General features: G+C 38.9%; 1 protein-coding gene across 7 annotated transcripts in view; it reads right to left on the reverse strand.

Moving 5' to 3' along the window:
- LOC100578865 overlaps positions 1–27,305 on the reverse strand; it is a 192,385-nt gene that overhangs the window by 93,333 nt on the left and 71,747 nt on the right. For 3 of the 7 annotated variants that reach the window (XM_016912303.2, XM_016912306.2, XM_026441050.1), the window contains exon 3: positions 18,223–18,376. The exons of 3 other annotated variants lie outside the window; for them this stretch is intronic. The gene's annotated coding sequence lies outside the window, so the exon portion shown is untranslated. Of the gene's footprint in view, positions 1–15,411; positions 15,710–18,222; positions 18,377–27,305 lie in introns of those variants that run through there. One more of the 7 variants, XM_006567762.3, reaches the window with a different exon arrangement.

The following is a 27,305-nucleotide window of genomic DNA, read 5'->3' on the forward strand; positions in this document are numbered from 1 at the left end:
AGCACACCGATATCTCCAACCGCGAATTTCCGCCCTGCTTTCCTCCTCGCCCGAGTACGCTCGCCTCGGGTGATAAGCGTTAACGCGCTTGCGAACCGAATGTATATACGTATACATACATCTTATGCGCGAACCGTGTCCAGCGGTTATATTTTACGGGTATATTTTTATTTTTATTTTTCTCTTTAAGTCACTTCCTTCCTTAGTTTAAAGTTAACGAGTCGAGTAATCGAAGAAAAATTTACGTATACGCGAGAGCGTTCGAGAATATTCGAAACGGTATGAGAATCACAATATTTTTCTTTCTTATCGTCCGAGTTGCGCGAATCTTGGTTAGAAGCGTGTACATGGTTCTACCGAATGCGCTTGGCGTCGATCGTGTCATTTGATTCCTGAAAGAATCTCTCGTAAAGGAAAGAAGAAACGTTAACTCGAACAATTGGCATTGGTCGGTTGCGACTTATAACTTGCGAGGCTCGCTTCGAATTGCAAAAAAAAAAAACTCGTATGCAAGCTCGAGTCGTTTCGAAAGACTCATTCCCATCGTGTAAACATGAAATCCGTACGTACGATTTCCTCGGCCGGTACGAGAATCGATTTAGCAAAGGCCATGCGACCAGCGATCCCGCGACTTTTTTCCTGCGGTCGGTATTACTCAAGTTTCGTTCGTGTTTCCTTTTTGCGCGACTAACGCGCCAACTAGCGTCCGCGGAGGAGGAGGAGGAGGGGGAAAGGGAGAAGTACGACTACAAAGAAGAAGAAGGTTTCATATGACAGCGCTCGTTTTCTCGCATCGTATCGTATCGTGTCGTGTCTTCGAGAGCCAAGAAAAACGGCTCTCGAACGAATCCATCGGCCGTTAAACCAACTCGCCAATTAATATTTAAAACCCGTCACGGTTTTCCACCCAAGTATGAAATAAATGTAACAGTTGGAAAAGCGAAAAATCATCGCCAACGGGGAAAATAAATAATAATAATAATAATGATGAGAATAAAGGAGAATAAATTCACCGCGCGGAGCAGCGGTTCTCAACCTGCAAAGGGAATGTTATCATTTTTCGATCGATACGATTGTAATAATTTAATTTTTTTTTTTTCATTCGACGATGAGAAAATTTATTTATCGTTTCACATCGAGATATAATTAAATATCCATTATATCCAAATATCCTCGATTTTTCACGGTGATATCGAATCGGTTAATTTAAAGCCAGTTAATAATTTTGAAAAAGAATTAAACGCGACAATGGAAAACATTGTGATTCTTTCTCATTTTCGCAGCCTTTCTCCTCGAGCCTTAAATACACCGGCGTGTATTGTTTGCTCGATCAAATTATGGGGTACACTGGCGAGTCTTTATGTAACTTTCGCGCTCCGGCCACGAACTGGAGATAGATACGCTCGTAAAATCCCGGCTAGTGAGCGTAATTATGTTATCGGTGAAAAACGATCGTACCTACGGTGCTCCTACCGTGAATAAAATTCGTCATTGTTCGTATATTTTTTTTTTTTTTTCCACCTATATTATAATTCCTTATACGTTTCCATAGAAAGTTTCTCCATTTTTCTTTTCTTTTTCCCCCATAATAATCCATACAGGGTGTCCCTCTCCGGATCTAAACGAACGAACTGCGCCAAAATAATACGAATAAAAATCGCTACATCGAAAAGAAACTTATATTTATATTTCAAAGCATTTTCTCGTTCTGAAGCTTCAAAAAAAGCTCGACATCTTGGAGAAATTGAATTTATCACTTCGACTATTTATCATTTTTCTATCACTCTCTATCAATTACTTTATCACTCTTCAACTATTTCAATATTATCCAATTCAATATTACTCAATTCTATATCTAACAACGAACTATTCGCTTTTTTTAATGAAGCATCTATACATCTATATAATATCCTTTTCTTACTCATACAAAAATATACATGATACAATTCGATCCACTCCGTATATATATAAAGGGTGTCCCAAAATTAACGCAAGATTTGAATTAAACATAAAAGAGAGTTTTCAATCTTTAAATATTTATTTCTTAAATAGAATCATAAAATACATAGGATAGTATTATTTATGGAATAACACTCAGCTGTCAAACTATTCTTTTTTTCAACAACAACTTAATGTAAAAATGGCGGCAAATTCAAATCTTGCCTTAATTTTGGGACACCCTATATATACACGATACTTGATTAGTTTTGATCTTTTTACCTCGTTCCTCGATAATTTATTATTATATTTATATTATATTATTTATATTATATTTATTCCTGGAATCTGATTCCAAAAACATCTCTTCGTGCCTCAATATTAAATTGTCATCGTGAATTTAACCATCGATGTAAAAGAAAAGATTATCGACTCGAGATTCTTCTACATCTTCTCCTCTAACGAAAGATCGCGACGATGGAAAATTCGCTGCAGCGGCGTAATTTCAACTCGAATAATTCTAGGAGGATCTTTTTCTCCACCGCCATTTCCTGGTCGCGATCGATCAATTCGTAGGTAGATATCGATAAACCCCCCCCCCCTTCCCCGTCCACGGGGGGAGAAACGATCCTTGTAAAGAGCGATCGAGACGAGATCTCGGGATCGAGATCCCTCCTTACATAACAGCGCGAGGGAGAGAGAGATCTTTGTCGTTTGGTTAAACATCCCGCTCTAACGACCGATCGACAGATCCCCTCGAGCCTCCAACCTGCCCCGACCACGGCCGATTCGACGAATCGACGATTCCAGAAATGATAACCGACCCATCGCCGACCGTATCCCTCCAGCTCCCCCATTTTTTCCCTCCGCGAAAAATGTATCACGAACGATCATCGATCGAAATTTTCCAAAAAGAGAAAGAGGGAAAAGCTGAAAAAGTGAATAAATATTCGTAAAATCGAAGCGATTAAAATTGAAAAATTGCGAAAAGTAAATTATCAGTTGCAGTTATCCCTCTGTATAATATTACAGAGATGGAGACGAGTTTCCTGTTCGATGGAAAACGATAATATTAGAAAACGTTCGTCCTCCAAAAAGCGTGCTTTGATCCCAAAGGAAATAATTAGATTGAGAGAAGAAAGAACGGAAGCAGTTTCGAAGAGCTATTCGATCAACTCGTGAAACAATGAGAACAAAGATTCCTCCTTCCCTGTTTCGTTTCAAACTTGTGTGACGCGAGCATTATCCAATATTGTAACTGGTTACGCCGCAGAAAATCTCTCGCCTTCTTCTAAGTAACCCAGTAAACGTACGAGAGGGGACGGAGGACAATGGAGGAGGGGGAGGGGAATCTCCGCAAGCCTCTCTTCTCCACCCATGGAATAGCGCGCGTGCAGCCAATTGCATTATAGAGAAAGCCACCTCCTCCTCCTCCTCCTCGGCCTCGCCTTGCCTTCTCCTCTTCTTCTTCTTCTTCTTCTTTCTCCTCGCGAGAAGGAAACCTGACACTTATCGTCCTTTCATCTCTCGTGTCTCCGCTCCTATCTTATTCGTTGGGGAATCGTTGCCAATAACTTGTGATTTAAAGATGCTAAAGATTTCGAAGACGTTGTCCGAGATAAGTGTAAGATCTATCCAAGAGAAATTTGTACGAGTTCGCGGAGATCGATATTCCGTCTTCTTTCTCTTTCCAATGTGAAAAATATATCGATCTAATTGCGAGAGAGAAAAAGGAAAAACATCGAGTAATAAATTAAAGAACAGTGTAAAAATTGTAGCTCGTTTCAAGACTTTCGAGTTCGAAATCTCGATCTAATAGCCGAAGAGTGTCGAACAACAAGATATCCTTCCTCAGCTCGTTTCACCTTTCACCTTTCTCCGCGCGCGGATGGGAAATGTGTCGTGCGAAATGGCAAGGGCCCACATGTAAACAGTGGAAGTGTGAAGAACAGTGATATAGGAGATCGGTCAGTCCCCCTCCTACGGTGGATCAGGAAGTCGTTTTCCATCTGGCTCACAACTGTGCACGCGTGAAAGGGAATATCGAGAGTGAACGCAGATCGGGGTCGAAGGGAGAGTAACGGTTGTGCGCCGGTAAAAACATTAATTGTGCGCTCGTCGAGTTGCGCCGCCGTTCCTCCGACCGACCGTGTGCAAGCACTTTGCGACTATCTCGTCGTGTTGTTGTTGTTGTTGCCGCTGCCCGTCGATGGGAAGATTCGCTTCGTGTTGCGCGATCTTTGTGTAAAGAGGCGAGCTCGGTGTTGCCCCATCCTTGATAAACAAGCAACAGTCGTCCGATTTAATTGCGCAGCTTTAACATTTATCTTATAAAACCTATTCTCGCTACCAAATTTATGTAGAGAGTCTTTGTTTTAACTTTTCGAATCAATTTTCCAATATTCGCACAATTTCGTGGTTATACATCTTTCTTATATCTAACCAAACAAGGAATCGTCTCGTAAATTAATTTTCGAATACGTTTCGCGCGATACGAAAGCGTTGAGAGAAAAAAAATATATGTATAACGCGCTCAAACTCGATGTCCTTTGCCTTGGGTTATAGCAAAAAGCGTAGGATTGAAAGGAGGCTAGTAAAAAAGCAGAGGGTCCGGGAAAGAAGAGGAGAAAACGAGCGGAACTAATGGAGAATTCCAAAAAGCAGAGCGGACAGAATCTGTGACGAAGCGAGACGGCGACACGAGCACCCCATTAGGCCGTGACAGAAATTCCAGGCAACCATGCTGCGCCCTCTATTCGCTCTCTCTCTCTCTCTCTCTCTCTCTCTCTCTCGTTTCTCGACACGCTCGCAACGCCGCTCTGCGGATTACGTTTCATGTAAATGGCATTACGCGAGACCAGTGAGTCGCGGCGAGCCAACGATTCGATGCAAACATCCGCGTTATTTGACTGCGAGGCGAGTCGATCGATGCACCGCATTCGTCCACGGCAAGCTTGTCAACTCTACACCTTGTGTGCTTTCTCACGCGAGAATGTGTAGACACGTGAGACGATCCTCGTCGAACACGAGCGATCCTCTTAAGTAATTAATACGGGTTACGGTTGAGGTTAGGTGTACGTTTCAAATTTTCTGCCGTGAATTCCTCGTATCGTCGAGGTAAACGTACAGTGGTTCTTGTAGTCTTAATTAACGTAGATTTTACAAGTTTGAAGTTGATGGAAGATGATGGAAGATAATTTATATATTTCGAATTTTTTCCCCTAGCTGTGAATTCCAATTCGTAATTGATACGGATTGAGGTTATGTATACGTTTGAAATTTTCTGTTGTGAATATTACTGAGATAAGCGTACAATGATTGTTGCAATCTTAAGTAATTAATGTAGATTTTCATTTGAAGTTAAAAGTGAAGAACGATCGAGGATAATTCACGCGTAATCGACGTAGAAAGGAAAAATAATTATAAATTTTTCTTCTTTACCATAGTAAATTCCATAGTAATGACTAAACTGTATAGACACGCGAGAAGAAATAATCGATGTAGATTCGATTAAGATTAGATATAACATGTTTGGTTTACTCAAGAGAATCGAAGGATATTATCTCCCTCGTTGCAAATTCCATCGCGACGAGTAAAATAAAGATAGCGTGTAGAAATAAGCACAAGACAATTTTCGCGTAAATGGTATTATCTACGAGTCGATTCGTCGAAATCAAACGCACGGATCGTTTAAGAAAAAAAGAAAGAAAGAAACAAACGACGTGCTATCGCGAATGAAAAAAATTCAAATATTTAAATCCCCCATCTTCTCCTCTCCTATCGTATCAATAAAATATCCGATTTAACGCACTCCTTCACCAGAATTTCACCGGATAAGACCGAAAACGTTGGCAGGAAACCGAGCTATATATCATACCGATGAAACATTTAAGCCAGCCGTATTTCTAAAACGGCTCTAAACGTCGCGTTACACGATTCCCCCTCCCCTGAGAGACACATCGTTCGAGGCTCCCTAATGAGGGAAAATTAGAGTCCCCCAACGTCTCGGGGAACGATATTTATGCAGCCACGGCCGAGGAGGACCCTTGCAAAGCCTGTAATTTCTTTGTCGCTGACGTAATAAAGTTTTCCTCGCTCCGTTGTCTCCCTCTCCTCGCCTTTATCTCTCCTCTCTTTTTTCTACCCATTCTTTTCCCCCCCCCCTCTCTCTCTCTCTCTCCGCTCTTCCCCTACGTTCTCGCTATCGCAGTTATTATCCGAACCTTGTCTCGCTCGTTGCTTGGCTAAAGCCCTCGGCGCAATTTGAATGTCTATGGCAGCGTGAAAATCACGTACGATAAAGAGCCTGCCGAGGCAATAATTATCCGCGGGGGGGCTTCTTTATTCCCAAGCTTGGACTACGTCTTCCTTTTTCTTTCTTTTTTTTTTCCGTTCCTCCCCTTTTTCCTCTTTCTTTCCTCTCCTTATTTCCACTCGAGGTCGTGGAAATCGACTTAAAGGGGAATCGAAATACTTACAATTAATTAACTATATTTTAAAAAAAATTAAACGATTGAAAGGATTTTTGGCACATCGTGAAAAATATATCTCTCGTTTAATCAAACTTTCTTTTGTTCAATCGGTTTTAAAAATTGGAAAAGAGATTCCTAACGGAAAGTGAGAAGTCGAACCGGTACGTAAATCCTCGCCACCCGTCGTCGGCTCGATCACGTGGAATCGTGGAAACGAGGAGGAAGGTATCTCGTTTCGCGGAAGTGGCGCGAAATCGACGACACCTACGACGAGCGCCGTGCCCCCCCGCTGTCGACGATCCCTCCTCGTGGATGCATCGCAAATATCCAGCCGAGCCTTCGTCAGGCTATTAGCAGCCGGTCACAACAGTGAATCAGGGGACGCGTGTCTTCCCTTCGAGGAGAGCCAAGCTCGAACGCGAGGACGTCGTGTACGTGTTGGACGGGAACACACTTTCGCGCTGAGTTACCGTCCCTGCTGTGGGGGAATCTTTAGGTGTGGTTGATGATTTTCAACTTCCAGGAACGTTATGTTTTCTAATGAAAATGTTTTCGATCGAAGATTCGTTTATTTATTTATTTTTATATTATTGAGAAATTAGTGTAGTTTTAGTTTTCTTATGGATCTTATGAGGGAATTGTAGAGTAAGAAGGTTTTTGTATTTAAATTGCACGCTGAAGGGATTTCATAAGAATTACAAATTATTTCCAAGTTAAATTTAAAGTAGTAGTACTCGTTGAAAATAGAATTTAATCTCCATCGTTATTCTAAAATCTGATCGTAAACGACCATTATTCCAATTACTCCTCTCTTTTTATATTTATAATTTGTAAATGGAGATTATAAAATGTAAAAATCTTCCAGCTAGCTTATGAATATATGTATTTGCACACAATTCTTCAGAGAGAAATATCTCGAGAAGGAATCAGTTTCCACTCTTCTCTTATAATCCGATGGAAGAAAGATAGATTCGAGCGGGAAAGCTCGATGTTTTCGCATACCGGATGCATGCATCGGAATCGAAATGTCAAGTGATTTGTTTCATCGATGAACGCGCATCGGTGAATATTTTTCTTTCTTTCTTTTTTTTTCCACGAGTGGCTTTGACCCAGTTCAAGATTAACCGAGTCGGGACTGGACGACAACCCGGCGATATTAGCCCGTGGACAGGAATGTGCACTATGCGCGTTACGCGGAGGAGGAACGAGGCTGTTGTAACAGTATACTGTTACGCGTCGTCTTGCCTTATGTGGAGCACTCTTATTATTTCACTTTGCAGGGAAAGAGTGGACCTACGAAAGAGAGCACCGTCTCCTCCTTTCTCTAGGGATTTTTCGAAACTTTGATTATTTTCCAATCAATGGTAATTTTTCGAATTTACAAAGGATAATGATGATATCCGTAGAAACTTTGAATAATTTTGAAATCAATGACGTGGTAATTCCAAAGATTTGGAATTCTTGGTAATTTTGAAATCGCTCGTAATCATTCGATTCGTAGAAATTTAGACACATTTGGATATTTCAAATAATCATTCAAATTGATATAAATGTATCTAAAGATTTGGAATCCATGGAAACTTTGAATAATTTTGAAATCAATGGTGTGATAATTCCAAAGATTTGGAATTCTTGGTAATTTTGAAATCATAATTATTCGATTCGGGGAAATTTAGACACGCTTGGATATTTCAAATAATCATTCAAATCGATATAAATGTATTTGGAATCGATGGAAACTTTGATAATTTTTGATAATTAATGATAAAGATGGTATATTCGTGGAAATTTTTCAAATTTATAAAGGATAATGATGATATCCGTGGAAACTTTGAATAATTTTGAAATAAATGACGTGGTAAATCCAATTCCAAAGATTTGGAATTCTTGGTAATTTTGAAATCGCTCGTAATCATTCGATTCGTGAAAATTTAGATACGTTTGGATATTTCAAATAATCATTCAATTCGATATAAATGTATTTGGAATCCATAGAAACTTTGATAATTTTCCAAATTAATGATAAAGATGGTACAATAAAAATTCGTAGAAATTTTGACAATTTTTCGAATTTACAAAGGATAAAGATGATATCCGTGGAAACTTTGAATAATTTTGAAATCAATGTGGTAATTCCAAAGATTTGGAATTCTTGGTAATTTTGAAATCGCTCGTGGAAATTTAGATATCCTTGGATATTTCAAATAATCATTCATATCGATATAAATGTATTTGGAATCGATGGAAACTTTGATAATTTTTGATAATTAATGATAAAGATGGTATATTCGTGGAAATTTTTCAAATTTACAAAGGATAATAATGATATCCGTGGAAAAATCCTTTAAATAATGATATCCTTTAAATAATTTTGAAATCAATGACGTGATAATTCCAAAGATTTGGAATTCTTGGCAATTTTGAAATCGTTCATAATCATTCGATTCGTGGAAATTTAGATATCCTTGGATATTTCAAATAATCATTCAAATCGATATAAATCTATCCAAAGATTTGGAATCCATGAAAACTTTGAATAATTTTCCAAATTAATGATAAAAATTCGTAGAAATTTTGACTATTTTGCAAATTTACAAAGGATAAAAATGATATCCATGGAATAATTTTGAAATCATATCGAATCATCATTCGATAATTTTTTTTCGCGTAATTTAGACACGCTTGAATATTCCAAATAATCATTCAAATCGATATATAATTGTATTTGGAAACTTTGATAATTTTAAAATCAACTACAATTGATTATTCGAATCCCAAGACACATGATTATGCATCCAAAAATTATGAAAATTTGAAAATTTTACTTTAATGGAGGATGTTAAAATTTTTAAAAATTTAAAAAAAATTCGAGACTTTTAATTTTCGAATAATTCCGAATCTCCTTAATTAATAGATAATCGCGATAAAAAAGAAAAGTCTTCGGTCCAAGGTCAAATTTAGAGTCCATAAATCTTATCTCGACGAGGGGGAAGGAGGAGGGCGCGAAAAAATGGCGCGTGAGCCGCGTGAAATCGTTGCGGTGGCAAGAAACGGATGTTAATTCGACGATTTACCACTTAACGCGAGAGGCCGAGGAGTTGGCTGGCGTGCACCGTGCACCGGCCTTCGCTCGCTCGCTCGCCTCTCTGATTTCACGGCGCGTAATTTAATTAGTTGGAAAGATAGCGCTCGTTCCGGGAAGGTAGAGCACATGGAGGGCGGCAATTAGTTTATTTTTTCTTTTTATCCTCCTTTTTCTCTCCCTCCCTCTCTCTCTTTCTTTCCTTCTTTCGTCGTGGCGCCACCGGCGTGAAGATCGCATAGATAAAATGGCCGCCCACCGATTTCTTCGGGGGAGGGGAGGGGGGGCCAAGGGCGAATCGCTTGCGCGTTCGCTTGTGACCGTTTCTTATCTACTCGTCCATCGTTTCTTATCTCCTTTCTCCCCTTCCTCGTCTTTTCATTTCAACTCGAGTTACGGCGTATTCAAGGATTAAATTGGGATTCGACGAATCAGTTTTTGACGAATTTCGACGAATGATCAGGTTTTTATAACCTGATCTCACCATTGGAATAATTTCTGTAATTAATCGTGAGAATATAGGAAAGATTTAATGATATAATTAAAAAGAAATAGGTAGGAGGAATAATGAGAATATAAATTATACGATGAATTAACTAATTCTAACGAACCCCCTATGGATTATTCTTTTAAATCGAATGTTAATTTTATTCTTACTTTTTTTTTCTCCTTCTTCGAGACGATTGCACATTGATTCTACAATTATTCCGAATCCATGGATATTCCTCTCGATATCGAGATTAACTTGAACGATATTATTTAATCGATCGTACAAATAAAAGAGAGTTTTAAAAAAAAAGAGAGAGAGAGGAAGCTGCGTGTTCCGAGACGCTTAACGGGCGAAACGTTTCGTTCAGTCGGTTGCCTCTGTAGCTAGTCTCTGCGGACGCGTAGCTAGTCTAGGGAATAATTAATAGAGTCGATCAAACGGTCATTAGGCAGAGTAAATAGGGGATGTAATTAGGCGCGACGCGGACATAATCGTGCGGTTAATAAGCCGCAGTTTGAACAGTGGCGGTCGGGAATTTACGGGCCGTGTGTAATAAAAAAGAAAGACGGCATGATGATCTTCCGAAAAGCCTGCTCTATTACCCATTGCAATCCCCTCTCTCTTTCTCTCTCTCTCTCTCTCTATCTCCTCTATCTCTTCCTCTCTCCTTCTTCTTCTCTTTCTTTCTCTCTTCTTCTCTTTCTCTCTCTCTCTCTCCTCTATCTCTTCCTCTCCCTCTCCCCTTCTTCTTTTTCTTCTCTTTCTCTTCTTTCTCTTTCTTTTCCTCTCTTCCCCTCTCTCTGTCCTCTATCTCCTCTATCTTTTCTCTTTCTTCCTCTCCCTTTCCCCTTCTTCGTCTTCTTTTTCTTCTCTTTCTCTTTCTCTTCTCTCTCTCTCTCTCTCTCTCTCTCTTTCCTCTATCTCCTCTATCTCTTCCTCTTTTTCTCTCTCTATATATACATAAAAGGAAACAGTTTTATTTTTGTCTCCATTATCGTTCAAAAAAACATTCGAAGAGATCAGAACCAGAATAAAAGCTTCTTCGCGAACACTTCTCTCCACAATTCTCGTGCAATAATTAGACAAAGAGAATTTTCTTTTCCTCTCCCCTCCGAGAATTCTTCATTCTTGTTCCTCTGGTAAAACACCTATTCTAAAACACAGTTCGATGAACGAAATAACAGGCCTCGCCAACTCACCCCTACGACTAATAATTCCAACAGGGAATATAGTTAGCCTCTCTGAATCGAGAGAGAGAGAGAGAGGAATGGAAGGGAGCGGACGGTGTAACGCAAACAAGTATGAACCTGCAGACCTCGAGTCGGTGGAGGGCCTTTTAAGGTGCCGAAGGGCAGCACCTCGGCCGTTTCGCCGCGTCGGGCAGAGGCTCGCGATAAGAGGGAAGATTCTTGGTGGGTCGGTGGCGTAACAATGCCGGCAGGAACGCCGGCCCTCTCTAATGGAGAAGGGACCCCGTTTCCTGCCGGGGCTACGGATCGCGCATACTAAAAACTTCATCCTCGGCTACCGTTACCAACCTCGGCGCCGATCCACGCACTTTTTTTCTTTCTTTCGAAAAATATTTCGATTCTTTCAACAATATCATAATATCAAGCACTTCTGCTTGAATTCAGGACGAATTTCAAAATCGTATCGATTGTCGCTCTTCCAGATTCGAGAGAGAGAGATTTTTCGACGACAGCGAAAGTGAATGTTAAGAGATCAGGGAGAGTGAAAAGATATTTTTGTGTTCCAAGTCTCCTCTGTCGGTGACTGAATTATCATCGCGCAATTAATAAACTAGCAGTGGTTTCGAATCAAGATTGAATTGGTCAGGGAATGTTGGGTGTTTGAGAGGATTTGTTGAGAATTGCTTGAAAGTATGATATGGGTTTGATGTGTTAATAAATTTTGAAATTTTGAATATGGTAAGTTTAGAAACGTTGGAAACGTTGACGTAGTTTTAGTTTTAGAAATATGTAAATTGTGGAAATTGGAGAAATGGAGACAATCTAAAAGAATGTTTGGATATTGTCTGATGAAAGTGTGATATAATTGTAAAAAGGATTTGTAGAAATATATAAATTTTGAAAATTGGAGAAATGGGGAGAATCTAGAAAAATGTTTGGATATTGTTTGATGAAAGTGTGATATAATTGTAAAAAGGATTTATAAAAATATATAAATTTTGGAAATTGGAGAAATGGAGAATTTAGGAAAATGTTTAAACATTGTTTGATGGAAATGTGAATAATTGTAGAAAAGAAGAAATAGAAATAGAAATGTGATAGAATTGTAGAAATGTGATATAATTATAGATAGAAATATTATAAAAATTGTAGAAATATATAAATTTTGGAAATTGGAGAATTGGAGAAGAGACTTTAGAAGAATGTTTTGACATTGTCTGATCTGAAAGTGTGATATAATTGTAAAAAGGATTTGTAGAAATATATAAATTTTGGAAATTGGAGAAATAGAGACAATCTAAAAGAATGTTTGGATATTGTCTAATGAAAATATCATATAATTGTAAAAAGGATTTGTAGAAATATATAAATTTTGGAAATTGGAGAAATGAAAAGAATCTAAAAGAATGTTTGGACACTGTCTGATGAAAGTGTGATATAATTGTAAAAAGTATTTGTAGAAGTATATAAATTTTGGAAATTGGAGAAATGAAGACAATCTAAAAGAATGTTTGGACATTGTCTGATGAAAATATGATATAATAATAAAAAGGATTTAGAAACGTTGACAAAGAGATTCGATTTAAAAATAAAATTGCGATTGAACATTCTATTTTGATAAATTTAAGAGAATGGACATTTGAAAGCGTGTTTATAACCTTCTTTTTATGAATGAATTTATAAGTCGCTACCTCTTTCAACGTCTCTTCTCGCCTCATCCAACGCGAAACGAAAAATCGTCGAACAACGTCGAATGGATAAACCTCGGATTTTTCCATTTCAACGTTCTCTCTCGTTTTATTATTCCAATCTCACGATGAGATTTCGCTAAAAACACGCGTTGCATAACCCGACATACTCCACATACTCGCGAGAGTATATTTCTTCACATCCCCGGCTCTGTTGTGAATTTGACTCGCGATACGAAGGATCTTTTTTTTTTTTCTTTTTCCTTACGATCTGATCGCTATATATAAACACGATCCACGAAGGTAGATAAGAAATTCCTAAAGGCTTTCACGCGGCCTGCGTGGCCCGGCCGCGAAAAGTGCATCTGCGTGCCGCGTACGTACGCGCTCGAGCGAGCTGCTTCATTGACATTTAACTTTCGAAATTGTACGGAGAGTGGCGAGATGCGGCGAAATACCAGCGGCTCGATAGAGCTAACATTTAAATGCCATTGGTGCCCGCCGCAAAGACGCATGGCTTGGCCGAGATGCGCCCCAAACGACTCTACCCCCCTCCCCTCCCCCTCTCTCTCCTTCTCGAAACAAGTATTGATCTTTCACGCTTTTCGCGATTTCGAATATGGAAATCTCTTTGATCCCAAGAGAGATTCGCGACGATGGATGAAATTCATTAATTTTGCGAATTTTGTTGAACATTATTATTTCCATGATTTGGACGAATGAGAGAGAAAGAAGTTGAAGGGAAAGAGGAGGAGAATTTTCGAAGGATTGAAATTTGAAATTTTTCTAGAAGAGGTTTAGATAAAAATTGCGAGGAGAAAAGTCTGTATCGAGATATCGGTTATTATGTAAATGAGCAATGTTTTCGCGGCGTTTGGCGGCAAGCGTGGTTTCGAGGCGGCTCGCGTGATCATGCAAAGATCGAGAGAGCAGGAAGCTAGAAAAGAAGAGTGGAAAGGCGAGGATGTTCGTCGATCATTCGTTTTGAAACCAAGCCAATTACTCCGCTTTCGTTTTTAAAAGATCACTTTCTCGACGCCATTGGCGCGTGTAACACAATTTTAAAACGATCCAACAGCAGCTCTGGCTTTTGTATCCATATAGGACGATATTCCGATTATTAAATATCTCTTCGCTTTCGAATAAGTAAATTAACGCGCTGCAAATAAAAAGTAGCGCAGTTTATTTCAATTTAATCGTTCAATGTAAATTAATTAAACTGAGAAACTTTTCGATCCGTTTCGCTAATTCTTTGATAGTAAAAAAGCAAAATACGTATAAAATAGAGGATAAACAAGTCTATTAATATTTATGTAAAGAAATTAGCAAGACAGCTCCGATAAGATCGAAAATCTTGTTTATTCAATTTCACGTTAAATTTTTTTTCACCTACTTTAAAGACCGCACAGACTCGATTTAATCTATTTGTTTCTTCAACGAAACACTTTCTAAAATTATGAAAGAGATCGCGTTAATTATGGAATAAATCGATTAATAATTTTCCAATCGATATAATTAAAACTCATTCAAATCGTATTAAAAATCAATGGCGAATATCAATTTTATAACGAAATCCTTAAAGAAAGTTACTAAATACTGATGACAATAATCGTATTGAAAGAGACATGTTATCCTTTAATGCAAAAAGCGACAATACGATCAAATACTTAACCTCAAAGAAACGAGAGAAGGCATTGGAAAAAGCGTGATTTAATCTATTTATCCGCTCAACGAAACATTTTCTAAACTTATAAAAGAGATCACGTTATAATCATGGAATAAATCGATTGGCGAATATCAATTTTATAACGAAATTCTTAAAGAAAGTTATTAAATACCGATGACAATAATCGTATTGAAAGAGACACACATTTACTTCATTTCTGCCATGTTATCCTTTAATGCAAAAAGCGACAATATGATCAAATACTTAACCTCAAAGAAACGAGGTTAGAAGGAAAAAGCTCGATTTAATCTATCTGTTCAACGAAACATTTTCTATATAAATTATAATAGAGATCACGTTAATCGTGGAATAAATCGATTAATAATTTTTCAATCGACGATAATAGACGATAATCGTATTAAAACAGACACGTCACCTCACGCATTTCCGCCGTATTATCCTTTAATGCAAAAACCGACAATACGATCAAATACTTAACCTCAAAGAAACGAGGTTAGAAGGCACTGGAAAAAGCGCGATTTAATCTATCTACTCAACGAAACATTTTCTAAAATTATAAATCGTGGAATAAATCAATTAATAACTTTTCAATCGACGATAATCGTATTGAAACGGACACGTCACTTCACGCACATTTCCAACGTGTTACACCAAGTTCCACTGCACTGGTAATCCCTCGACATAAAGAACAACAATAGCAACGGGACCGATCAAATAGCCTGTCGTGTCAAAGAAACGAGGCTAGAGGGCGCTGGAAAAGGCTCCGCCATATTTCAAGCCCTTAATCCGTCGACGCGTAATGGGACATAATACGAAATTAGCCGGTCACCATGTACAGTTACGCATTACGCTAACAAGACTTACTTCCGATTATAGAGGCGAACAGCCCTATTGTTCGACACAGGGAGAGCCCAAGCGGCGTGTGCACTTGAGTACCTGCCAGCTCCCCCCGTTTCTCTCTCTCTCCACGATTTCTTTCTTCGTCCTATTTCCGAGTACGCGCCGTCCATTTATCTATCTATTCACCCGATCTGATGTGTATAACGCGCGATAGAATCCGGCACAATGCCTTCGAAAACCACTACTTCCCGTCCCGGAATCCGACACAGATATCTTTTTCCATTTGCATCCACGTCGCGACCACTGCCCTCTTTCCCGCTTTGCAGAGGGCGCTATTACGAAATCGAATTAGACGGTGTCTCCACGCGTCAATTCTGCTTACTATTGCTTACGGTCGGTACGCATGTACGCAGGGCCGATTCGCATCATGCCTCGCAATGAGGATTCGGTTTATTGGTGCTCTCCATCGTTCATCCGTGGATCGATTTCGCATTCGATCGGTGCACCGTTTCACTTTAGAGATATATCGTTACAGACGTGACGATTCAAGTTTTTGCATATTGGAAGAATTTCAAATATTCTTTTTTTTTCGATAAAGTATAAAAGAGGAGAGAGAGATTAAGATTGGCGTTGTTCCACGTCTCGTGGAAACCTATGGCGTGTATCTACCTATGCGTGGATTCTCTCGACGAGGAAGCGAATCACGCCACCGCGGTTGAATTAAATGTTTGTATTTACGGTTGGCGCGTTTGCTCGTCGTGTGTCGACGTGAATCCTTATCGGACGGATCGAAAGTTGGCTGAGAGCCACGAGAGCGGATCTAATATAATGGCGCAGGGGATCGTGACAGCGGCTGCGATTATAATATAATCGTGATTGAACGTATACAGTTGTCAATCAATGTTCGTGATACCAACGGTCAGGGAGTATTTTCTCGAAATTAAATCTAGCCTCGCGTATAAACCCCAATAACGATCTATTATCCCCTATATTCGCATCGCTAATTTTTTAATTTTTAATATTCGTCGAATCTGTTTCGCAACTTGCTTCGTGAATTTGACTTTTAGCCTTTCTCTTTTCTGTCTGCGTTCATACTTATATTCTTTTCTCTCTTTATGAAATATTGATTCATGAATGGTTATAAATCTGGAATCTTTGCAGATGGATCTTTGAAATTCTTTGTATCTTGAAGAGTCTGATTGATAGATCTTACCATAGTAGAATTTTTTTTTAAGGTTACGTGCAAGCTACTATTTTTTCATAATTTTATTTCAAACGTTCATCGAATCTTTTTTTAATCCTCTTCGAATCTATCAATTTTCGAAAATTATTCATCACATTCACTCATGCGAGTATAAATATTATATTTAATCACAATCTAGGATTTGATCATCGGCCTGTTTTCTATTCCAAACACTCGTCAAATCTTGTAATCTCTTCCAAACCCAAAATTATCACGACATTTACCGTTCCCAACTCAGACCAGAACCAAAACCTCTTCAAAAAAGAAAATTGGCAAGATGCTAAACCCATCTTTCACCACCCTGTTCCTATTCCAAACCATAAATTATTTCTTACAGCATTCGCCAGTCGAACTAAAGCCAAACCCTCTTCAAAAAAAAAAAAAAGAGAAAAAAAGAATTAGCATACAAAACACTACCACTCTCTTCCCTAATCCAAATCAAACCTAAAATTATCAAACCTCCTACGATAGTCGTCAGTTATCCAACTCAACTCGGGCTACGTCTCCCTCAGAACCCTTGGCAACCCTCTTCAAAAAGAAAACTAGCAAAATACTACATTTACCCACAATTTTGTTCCATCTTTCATCACCAAACTCCTTTTCAAAAAGAAAAATTATTACATTAATTAAAAATATTAGAAAATTCCATTTTATTTTTCATTCTCTTCAGTCTCTCTTATCAATCATCAATCTAGATCCCTCAGATCCCTCTTCAAAAAGAAAATTATTAAATTAATTAAAAATATTACAAAATTCCATTTTATTATTCATCCTCTTTTAATTAAATTTAAAATTATCTCCTATCTATCTATATTTACCAGTCATCTATCTAGATCCCTCTTCAAAAAGAAAATTAGCGTGCAAAATACTATATTTACCCACAATTCTGTTCCATCTTTCACCATCAAATTCCTTTTCAAAAAGCAGTTAAATTAATTAAAAATATTACAAAATTTCATTTTATTTTTCATTCTCTTCAGTCTTTCTTACCAGTCATCAATCTAGATCCTTTAGAACCCTCTTCAAAAAGAGAACTAGCATGCCAAATACTATATTTACCCACAATTTTGTTCACATCTTTCACCACCAAACTCCTTTTCAAAAAGAAAAATTATTACATTAATTAAAAATATTACAAAATTCCATTTTATTTTTCACTCTCTTCAATCTCTCTTACCAGTCATCAATCTAGATCCCTCAGAACTCTTTTCTACATTTACACAATTCTGTTCCATCTTTCACCACCAAACTAATCTAAATCAAAATCCTTTTGAAAAAGAAAAATTAATCAAAATATTACAAAATATTCATTCTGACAATTCCATTTTATTTTTCAATCTCTTCCAAAAACCAATCAAAGTTAAAATAAATTATCTTCTATCTATCAGTCATCAATCCCTCAAAACTCTTCAAAAAGAAAACTAGCATGCCAAATACTACATTTATCCACAATTCTGTTTCATCTTTCACCATCAAGCTAAAACCAAAATCCTTTTCAAAAAGAAAAATTAATCAAAATATTACAAAATATTCTAACAAACTTCCATTTCATTTTTCAATCTCTTCCAAAAACCAATCAGACTTAAAATTACCTCCTACAGTGACCAGAGCCATCCAACTCAACCCAGATCCCCTCTCAGAACCCTTTTCAAACGAAGAACCAGCCAAAATTCCATTCCATCATCCTCCTCCCTAAACCGAAAATTACCGAAGGAATACTCCAACCGATAGAACCAGTCGTCCTCTCTGAAAAAAAAAAAAAAAACTCTGAGAAACTCCCCTGTTTCGAGGAGCAAAAGCATATAGCAACAAGAGTCGATCAAAGAATCCGAGGCTCGCCTACGGCCTTCACGAAATTCGTCTTGCATCGACGACGAGGTGGCACGCTCGTAAATCACCGAGCCCCGAGAATCCCGCGATTATCCCATCGAAAGCACAGGCTCCCGCCAAGAGACAAACGTACTCCGCGTTTCAGGTGAGAGGAGGAGGAGGAGGAGGAGGAGGAATACACGCGTATTATACACGCGCGCATTTCCGCGTTCACGCCGGCCAAGGTTTGCGCCGGGTCTAAGGTCGAATATTCGATAGGCGGACGCCTTTGGTTAACGGTACACAACGCGCCTTTCGCTTTTGACAATCCACCAATTCGCATTTCTAGAATCAAGCAGAGCCTCGCAGGACTCTCAGGCGCCGCCGCCGCCGCCATCGAACCACTGCGTTCATTCGACGGAGCACATCGCAAGATAATTCGAAAATTTGAGAAAAATTTTCCAGAGTCTCGATAAGATTAGGAGTCTTGGAAATTATGGATAATGCTTCTTTGGGATGGATTATGTAATAATACATGAAAAAATTCTAGAGTGTGATTAATTATTGAAATCAATATATCCAAAATGTGTATATGAATAATTTCGTTTTCTTTTTTTTTTGAAAATTTGACAAATTTTCCAGAGTTTAGATGAGATTAGGAGCCTTGGAAATTATGGATAATGCTTCTTTGGAATTATATAATAATACATGACGAATTCTAAAGTGTGATTAATTATTGAAATGGAAAATTCTACGAACAATTGAATATATCCAAAATGTGTATAGAATAATTTCGTTTTCTTCTTTTTCTGAAAATTTTCCAGAGTCTCGATAAGATTAGAAGCATTGGAAATTATAGAAAATGCTTCTTTGGGATGAATTATATAATAATACATGATGAATTCTAAAGTGTGATTAATTATTGAAATTAAACGAGTCTACGAACAATTGAATACATCCAAAATGATGTAAATGACAAATTTTCCAGAGTCTCGATAAGATTAGGAGCCTTGGAAATTATGGAAAATACTTCTTTGGGATGAATTATATAATAATACATGATGAATTCTAGAATGTGATTAATTATTGAAATGGAAAACTGTGTGCAAAGAATATGGAAAACGATTCTACGAACAATTGAATGCATCCAAAATGTGTATCGAATAATTTCGTTTTCTTCTTTTTCTAAAAATTTGATTAAGATTAGGAGCCTTGGAAATTATGGAAAATACTTCTTTGGGATGAATTATATAATAATACATGATGAATTCTAGAGTGTGATTAATTATTGAAATCAAACGATTCTACGAACAATGGAATATATCCAAAATGATATAAATGACAAATTTTCCAGAGTCTCGATAAGATTAAGAGCGTTGAAAATTGGAAAGTGGGATGTATTGAAGAGTATGATTAATTATTGAAATGGAAAACTGCGTGCAAAGAATATAGCAAATGATTCTACGAACAATTAATCCAAAATATGTATCGAATAATTTCGTTTTCTTCTTTTTCTGAAAATTTGACAAATTTTCCAGAGTCTAGATAAGATTAGGAGCCTTGGAAATTATGGATAATGCTTCTTTGGGATGAATTATATAATAATACATGACGAATTCTAGAGTGTGATTAATTATTGAAATCAAACGATTCTACGAACAATTGAATATATCCAAAATGTGTAAAGAATAATTTCGTTTTCTTCTTTTTCTGAAAATTTTTCAGAGTCTCAATAAGATTAGAAGCATTGGAAATTATAGAAAATGCTTCTTTGGGATGAATTATATAATAATACATGACGAATTCTAGAGTGTGATTAATTATTGAAATCAAACGATTCTACGAACAATTGAATATATCCAAAATGTGTATCGAATAATTTCGTTCTCTTCTTTTTCTGAAAATTTGATTAAGATTAGGAGCCTTGGAAATTATGGAAAATGCTTCTTTGGGATGAATTATATAATAATACGTGACGAATTCTAGAGTGTGATTAATTATTGAAATGGAAAACTGCAAAGAATATGGCAAATGATTCTACGAACTCAATTGATCCAAAATGTGTATGTGAATAATTTCGTTCCGAACAATTGAATACATCTAAAATGTGTATCGAATAATTTCGTTTTCTTCTTTTTCTGAAAATTTTCCAGAGTCTCGATAAGATTAGGAGCCTTGGAAATTATGGAAAATGCTTCTTTGGAATTATATAATAATACATGACGAATTCTAGAGTGTGATTAATTATTGAAATCAAACGAACATCCAAAATGATGTAAATGACAAATTTTCCAGAGTCTCGATAAGATTAAGAACGTTGAAAATTATGGAAAATGGGATGTATTGAAGAGTATGATTAATTATTGAAATGGAAAACTGCGTGCAAAGAATATGGCAAACGATTCTACGAACTCAATTGATATCGAATTATTTTTTCTTTTCGAGCTCGAAATAACTCGAATTGATAAATGAATCGTAAAAAAAGGAAGAGGAATCTGGAAGAATTTTTATGCAACGAAAGCGGTTTGAAAATCGAATTGCGAATCAGAATGGAATGATTTTTCTCTCTCTCTCCGTCGCCTCCTCCCTTTTCTCCTCCCCTCCCCCCTTAATTGTTACACGTTACACGGCGGCGATTGCTGGGAGCATGATTCGAGCATTATGTACAGTTACGTAGAATCGTTCTACGCATGAATCGTTGGCCGATTCGCGGTTATAAAACGAAAGTCGCAAATGTCACAAGTTCTATTCTCCACCTTCCATTCTTACCACGGACATCGAACGGTACATACCAAGTTTTTCTTCGCGTTTTTTTCTTTTCTCCTTTTCTTTTTTCCCCTCTTCCTTCTCCTTCTCTCTATCTCTCGTTGTTAAAGACTGGATATTCAACGCTCATATCAAATTTGCAATTCTAAGAATATCCGCCACCGATTTCACGCGAGAAAATTGTACGTTTCCTTCTCTCTCTCTCTCTCTCTATATATATATATATATAATTCTTATTGAATTTCACTCTGCCAATACGACACAATGCGATATAAAATTCAACGTGCAACAAAACTTGGCATTCGCGCGTTTCGTTCAAATCCAATCAACGCTTATCCGAGAAAACGTGAGAAACACGTCGAAACAACGTAAAAAATAATCGAGAATTAGAATCGATCTGATTGAAAAATTAAGGCTCGTTCAAAAGAAACGGAAAAAACATTCTTCAAGCAATCGATTTCCATCGGAAATTCGATAATTCCAGCGAAATTAATACTCGAAGATACGTGTTTTGTCCATCGTCTAATCGGCTTACCCACGACACCGAGCCGAAAAATAACGGTAACAGCTTCCCTCGACGATGAATAGTGTTCCTCCGACACTTTTTGCCTCTTCCCAGGCTGCGTACGGCGCCAGTGGTCAAAGGTGACCCGCGTATAAAACCGATGAAGACGCACTCCGGCCGCCGAGCTCCAACCGAAAGACAGACAGAGAGAGGGAGAGAGGGAGAGAGAGAGATGGGAGTACGCTCACCGCATACTCCGTACGTCACCGGCGCGAAAGGATAAATGCTCGCGATTAGCGATTTATTTGAATTCCCGATCGCGACGGGGAAACGACCGCGTCCGTTTGCTCCTCTTTCCTCCAATCTTCTCCTCTTCCTGGACGAAGAAGGGGGAGGAGGTTGAAGGAGGAGGAAATTTTACCAAGGAGGATGATTATCGTGGAACGCGAGGTGAAAGAGGCGACGCCGTAAAGAGACGTTTTTGCCACAGCCTCGTGCAACCAAGTATATCGAGTGCGTGCCTTTCTCGTGTATGTGTGTGTGTGTGTGTGTGTGTGTGCAGGGTATCGAAGTTTCTTGGGAAAAGTATTCCAATTCGAGTATTTTTATTCGAAATTGGGGAGAAATAATAATAGACAAATGTATATGAAATAAAAACGAGAATGATCTCGTGCTTCTTCATATCTCTTTTCTCTTTCTTCTGTGTTGAGATATGTTTGATAACGATAACACGTTTCTTGTTAATAATAATAAGAAGAAGAAGAAGAAGAAGAAGAAATGGAGGAATTGGAGTTGGTCGAAGGAGGGCTGCGACACGGGACGGCACGCGAGCATCGCGCTTTAACATCTTTAATTTTCGCGAAACGAGGGGGAAGTGGGTAAGGGAGATAGGCTACCGGTTATCCGGCAATCCTGAGATAAATTCCAAGATTCCTCGCCCGTCGTAACAGTACATAAACTTTCATTCCATTCATTCTGTTGAACGGTCGACCGATTCGACCCTCGAACAATTCCCTCCCCCCCTCCCCCTTTTATTCCTTTATCGAGTCGAAAGGGGGGCGATTCGAAGGAGGAGGGAACAAGTTGGAACCTACCCGATTCCTCCTCTTCCAACAATTCCCTTCTCTCCTTTCTTCTTTTATCGAGTCAAAAGGGAAAGAAGAAGTTGGAACCGATCTTTCTTTCCTTCCTTTTTTTTATCAAGTCAAAAGAAAAGAAGTTGAAATCGATCTTCCTTTCTTTCCTTTCTTTGTCGAGTCAAAAGAAAAGAAGTTGGAACCGATCTTCCTTTCTTCCTTTTCTTTATCGAGTCAAAAGAAAAGAAGTTGGAACCGATCTTCCTTTCCTCCCTCTTTTTATTGAGTTAAAAGAAAAGAAGTTAGAACCGATCTTCCTTTCCTTCCTCTTTTTATTGAATTAAAAGAAAAGAAGTTGGAACCGATTCTCCTTTTCTCCCTCTTTCTATCGAGTCAAAAGAAAAGAAGTTGGAACCGATCCGATTTTAAATCTTCTAACAATTCCCTTTTTCTTCCTCTCTTCCCTTCCTTTATTCTTTTATTAGTCAAGAAAGAAAGTCAAGAAAGAAAGAAGTTGGAACCGATTCGATTCTGAATCTTCCAACAATTCCCTTCATTCTTTTATCGAATCAAAAGGAAAAGAAATTGGAACCGATCCGATTCCTCCTCTTCCAATAATTTTCCTATTCTTTCTTTCCTTCCTTTGAGTTAAAAGAAAAGAAGTTGAAACCGATCCTCTCTCTTCCAACAATTCTCTTCTCTCTCCTTTCCTCCATTCTTTTATCGAGTTAAAAGAAAAAAAAATTGGAACCGATCCGATTTCTCCTCTTTCAACAATTCCCTTCTCTCTCCTTTCCTTTCTCCTTTATCGAGTCAAAAGGAAAGAAGTTAAAACCAATCCAATTCCTCTAATAATTTTCTTCTTCTTCTTTTATTCTTTATCTCTTTATTGAGTCAAAAGGGAAAGAAGTTAAAACCGATCCGATTCCAAACTTTCCCTCCTCTTCTAACAATTCTCTAATCTCTCCTTTCCTTCTTTCCTTTCTCCTTTTCGATCCGATTCCTCCTCTTCCAATTTTCTTCTTCTTTCTTTCCTTCCTTTATCGAGTCAAAAGGAAAGAAGTTAAAACCAATCCAATTCCTCTAATAATTTTCTTCTTCTTCCTTCTTTCCTCCCTTCATCGAATCAAAAAGGAAAGAAGTTAAAACCGGTCCGATTCTAAACTTTTCCTCCTCTTCTAACAATTTCCTAGTCCCCCCTTTCTTTCTTTCTTTTCTCCTTTTATCAAGTCAAAAAAAAAAAAAGAAGTTAAAACCGATTTAATTTCTCCAATAATTTTCTTCTTCTTCGTTTCCTTCCTTTATCCCTTCATCGAGTCAAAAGGAGAAGAAGTAGGAATCGAATCGATTCCTCCTCTTCCAATAATTTCTTCCTCTTCCTTTCCTCTACTTTATCCCTTCATCGAGTCAAAAAGAATTTAAAACCGATCCGATTGCGAATTTTTCTTCCTCTCCGTCCGAAGAAAAGGAGAGAGGAAAAGGGTCGAAAAAGAGACGCTGTCTGCGCCTATGCGAACCAACCACTCCTTCGAACGAAGCGAGCGAAGAAGAAGGGAGAAGCGGCCAGGCCCCTGGCTATCGAGAATGAGAGAGAAGAGAAGAGAAGCGAAGGAAGAGGAAGAAGAAGAAGAGAAGAAGAGAAAGAGTGGGAGGAGAAAAATGAAAAAGTCACCGATGCCATGCGAGCGACGTGACCTCTCGTCGATGACCCCGGACGAACCGGCCAAAGACGGCGAGGCGAAGGGGGGAATGCCGCCACACTCCTCAGGCTACGTTCACAGTTCGCCGAAAAAGGCACGGTACACAACCGGTACGCCGATTGTGCGTTGACCGGTCAACGTGCCTCCTCCTCCTCCTCCTCCTCCTCCTCCTCCCCTTCTCTTTCCTTTCGCGTTAATTTATGCCCGATACCGATGCGAACAGTCTTCCTTCCTAGCCTGGGAGCAAGTTTACCCGCTTCGTGTCGCCAAACTGCCACCGGATTCCACTTCTTTCTGCTTCTGATAATTAACAACCTCGATAATTTCTTTTAATCTTTTTCGAAAGCAATTTATGATATTCCAGATATCGAAATTCGTTTATGTTGTGGAATGATTTTTTAAGAAACAAAGTGGTCTCGATATTCGAAATATTCTTCCTGGATCAAAGAGATAGAATAGATTGCAAGTTATTAGGTTGTTACGTGAAATTTTGGAATATTATATATTTTGTCCTCTCATCATCTTTGTACAAGTTCCTTTTTTCCATCGAGAAGCGAACGAATATCGGAATATTATTGCTGCACGAGTTTAAGCTGATGCAACTATATTTAATATCGGGTCAGTTTTCGAAGAAGATTCTTGAGATAAGATCGTTGAAAATGAGGCTTGACGTAAATTAAACAAAGACGAATCGAAAAGCAAAAAGTGGAAGCAGAGTTGAACGACAGGTTCGGGTGTAAAGCGAGAAAAATTGGGAAAGGAGGATGAAAAATTTTATTATACCCGTCGCGTATAAAGCTCGGAACGGTAGAAGCCCATTTTTTTGAATAGAATTACAATTACTGTGTAACGAGAAATGAATATTACACAATGATCGTGGACGCTGATGAAAATCGTTACGGCCGAAAAAAAAATTCCCGCACGATGGCCCGTAAATGGAATAATTCATTGTTCTTCTCTGAAACGAGAGGAGATACCGTAAAAGCCAGCATCCCATTGTCAGGAAATTGATTAAGAAACAAATCGCATTTAACCAATCGCAAGACGCGAGATCTATTCTTCTTCCGCGTGACCAACGCGCCTCGATCAATGCGACAACCTCGCGAGATTATCGCTCCTTTCGTTTCATTCACGGTCGTATTTTTCAACGAATATACAATTATTAAATCGCAAAAATGTGAATTCTCAAGGATCGGAGCCAATAAAGACGATACGTTAAAATATACAAATATATTCGATCCGAGCAAACACCAACAATTTCACGCGAGCGACATTCCGATACGATACGAAAAAACATCATCGTTCAAACTCTTCTTCTGTTATAAACTTCGTTCAAATATTATTTCTCCTCGAAACGGGCAACGAAATTTCACGGCAGAGGAGAGGGGGGAAGGTCGGCGCGTTTACGAGCAATTATAACCGAGCGTTACTCGGAACGCGTCGTAGGCGAAGGTGCGCGGCGCGCGCGTAAAGAAGAAAACAGTCCCCAGGGACGACTGCCTATTTATCCATTCCTGGTATGACTCGTTAGTCTCCTTCGACTTTCCTCGCTTCCTGATTGCCTTCCTAGTCCTGGTCGGCGTATCGTGTACCTGCCCGGCCGGACAAATTCCGCTCGTTAAATCTCAAGTGTCTCGCGCCACTTCCGCGCGAGACCGAAGCGAGACCTCGCCTCGAGACGGCCGATCGATCGAGGGGACTTTCCCTCTCTCTCGTTTCCCATCGAAAGAAACTCGTCCCGGCGAAATTTCTTCCTCCCGTTTCGAAAAGGATTTCCAAGTTCTACTACAACCACTTTTTATCTCGAGATCGATATATATATATACTACTTCGTATATAAATTTTCTTACCACACATTTGGAAAGAGTCGGCGAAAGTAATCTATTTCTTCATCCAAAATCCGTTTATCGAAAAATATTCGAATCGCACGGAGCGATGGGAACACTGTAAATACGGAGGAACGACCGTCCGTGTATCTGCGCGCCGACAGTTTATCTCACTGTCGTTCGAACAAATTCCAGGGACGGCGGTTAAATCGCTGGGAGGCTGCGTGTCCGTTTCGTACCGATCGGTATGATCCGCGGATTGACCCTTACGGTACCTCCTCGAACCTCGTCAATGGTTTAATTACGGCCAAGTTATTTCCTCGTGACTATCCGTTGCGAGCGGATTTTTCCACCCTCTCGACTCCAAAGATAGAGAGAGAGAGAGAGGCCAAGAATGGAAGGCGGTGGGCGAGTGGGAGGGAGCGAGTGGTTTATCTATGGCCGTTCGTTAACGATCCTGACATTACGACCTGAATTAGACAAGGCGTATCTTTTTCACATTGTGTCGTAAATGGACGAGGAAGCGGAGCGGGCCCCTGTTATCCGGCCACGGATCGCTCCCGACGATCCGTTATCGGTTATCCGTTTCGTGGATGGGGGGAGGAGGACCGTTGAAACGATCGACGTCTCGTGGGAAGCCGCTGCAAATGGCCGACGTGCACGTGGCCCAATCCGTGGCTCCGCGCCGCGGCTGAAAATTCAATTACTATTTCGTATTCCGGATCCAGTTGTTCAACGGACGGAGTCGAGTGAGAATCGCGTTTCTCCAATCCGCGAGAAAGATATATATATATATATATATATATATATATATATATATATATATATATAGATCTGAATCTCGAAAAATCGGGGAAATTGTGATAGTAATAAGAAGCGAAATTGTGCCACATAGCGGCAGCTCGGGTAACAGCGTCGTCACGTTGCCTCGCGGCGTGTCCGTGGTTCGCCTGGGGGCGCAACAGGCTGAACCGAGTGGCTGTCAGTGTACCT

The sequence above is a fragment of the Apis mellifera genome, linkage group LG5, assembly GCF_003254395.2.
Source record: "Apis mellifera strain DH4 linkage group LG5, Amel_HAv3.1, whole genome shotgun sequence".
In the NCBI taxonomy this organism is placed as follows: domain Eukaryota; kingdom Metazoa; phylum Arthropoda; class Insecta; order Hymenoptera; family Apidae; genus Apis; species Apis mellifera.